Consider the following 2,265-nt stretch of genomic DNA (forward strand, 5'->3'; position numbering starts at 1 on the left):
AGGATAAATTCATTCTGAAAAGTATAAGAAAAGTTAAAAATTTTAAAGAAAGGTTTTAGCTTTTATTAGTCCTGAAATAGCGTTAAAGCTCTGATTTGTGTTTTTTGTTTTGTTAATATTTCTTTTATATTTAGGTCTGAAATAAAGAGACAACGTCCTCAGTCTTCTTCTGGAAAGAGCTAGTACATATCATCCTTCTCATCCTTCAATTCAATAACATGCAGACTGCAGAACAACAATTAAAAATCACACAGACAAATCCACGGGAATCTCGATGATTTAACCGTTAAATCCCTCAATTAAAAAGTGAATATCAAGAGCTGAAGTTAATAGTTTTCCTACATACAATGCTCTAAATAATAACAAGTTTATCTAGTTTAATGTTCATGTACTCTATTTATGTATCCATAAAATCCAATGTGATGCATTTTTTTACCTTAAAATAAAACAAAAAAGTTAGAAGGCAATATTTTCCAGAAAACAAAGAAATTTAGACTTTACCATAAACTCAAATTTTTAAGCTCATATTTGTTTGCAACCTGATTTAATAAACCTTTGATATTTTAAACTTGGTTTATTTACTCTAACAGCATTTATAGTTTTGCATATCGAAGATCAACTAAAATAGGATGCAAACATTAAAAAATCGGAGTTTGTGGCAAAGACTCAATTCCTTAGTAAACATTATATACCATATTCAATACAGGCTCTGTTTTAAATAAAACGTATAGAGTGGATACCATGTAGAGCTAAGAAGAATACATTTTGTAACTAGCAGACTTGATTTTAAAAACATAAAATTTTTCTTAAGTATATTCTTCTAAATGTGGAATAGAGAAATTATTATGCATAGTATAGACAACTAGATGTTGGATAGAGCAGATACAGAATCGAGTAGAGCGGAATAGATTCAAGGGAAACAAAAATATATACAGAATAGAGAAAGCAAATTGCCGAGTAGCAAAAACCGGATGTTGAGTAGAGAAGATGTGGTGCTTAGTAGAACAGAATATATGAATGGAAAAGAAAAATGTATGCAAAGAAAAGAGTAGATTTAGGCATAAACATGTTAAAGCAGTGTAGAGATGGAATTATGAATTGTATTGAAGAGAAGTTTTAGAATAGAGAATAAGTAGTCTAGAGTAGTGCAGAGTAGATGCACGCATTAAGAAAATTAACGCAGCGTAGAGCTGAGTAGATGCAATAATAAACATATTTATGTGGAGTAGAACCTACGTTATTCTTGGTAGAGTCTGTCCTTGTACAACATACTTTACAGAGAGTAAAGATGGCTTTATTTTTAAAAGAGCCGGCTACCGTAAATCATATGCTATGCAAAATAGAGCGGGTCTCCATGAGATCGTCCTCGGTAGTGCCAGCGTTATGCAGCGTAGACGTTTTTTTTACAGTGCATCTCTGTTGCCTAGCCCTACATTCATGCATTTAAAGCGGATCATCACGTTGGAGTATCTACTATTGGCCAGGAAGTTTGTCGGTTTCCACCATCTTGTGGGAACCTTGGTAAGCCGAAGCGACACCAGTTTTTAAACATTAATCTTCCGTCCCAATTCCATCTGTTCCAAAAATTATATGGCTCAAATGTGAGAAGTACACCTGCAGTATGGAAACAGTACGACAAAATGACGATTTCACACTTTTTTCTACTTAATTCAACTTTACTTATCTATTCTCTTTGCTTTAGTACCACGACGAGGTTGTTTCTAACTAAAAAAAATAAAGACGATAAAATGCTAATAAATTTTTGCTTGAAAGCGAGCACATTTTAGATTACCGTGAATTGTGGGTTTTCACATAAATAAATTAATGGAAATTTTACCGTTAGCACAAAGTAAACTCATAGAGAAGATGGCATTGATCATTGGATGCTCTTTACAACTACAATAAAATCCCCTCTCACTTAAATATGCTAACAATAGTATACATACAGGGTGTCCCTCGAAACATGACAATAGGTGAATAGTTTTATATGTCTTCTCCCATGACACTGTATAAGATATTGAAGACTTTTTGCAGTTCATTACTTAAAAAAATTATTTAACTCATATATATTTTAATATGAAATCAATTATGCCATATAATATAACTGTCTTCTATATATATATATATATATATATATATATATTATCATTAGTTTCTTCAGTATCAATCAACTTATCAAAATATGGAAGAAGAGTGAAGACATTTTAAACTATTCATCAACTGTCATGTTTTGTGAGACACCCTGTATATCTGTAAAATTTTCTA

The sequence above is a fragment of the Eurytemora carolleeae genome, unplaced genomic scaffold (genome assembly GCF_000591075.1).
Source record: "Eurytemora carolleeae unplaced genomic scaffold, Eaff_2.0 scaffold122, whole genome shotgun sequence".
Classification (NCBI taxonomy): domain Eukaryota; kingdom Metazoa; phylum Arthropoda; class Copepoda; order Calanoida; family Temoridae; genus Eurytemora; species Eurytemora carolleeae.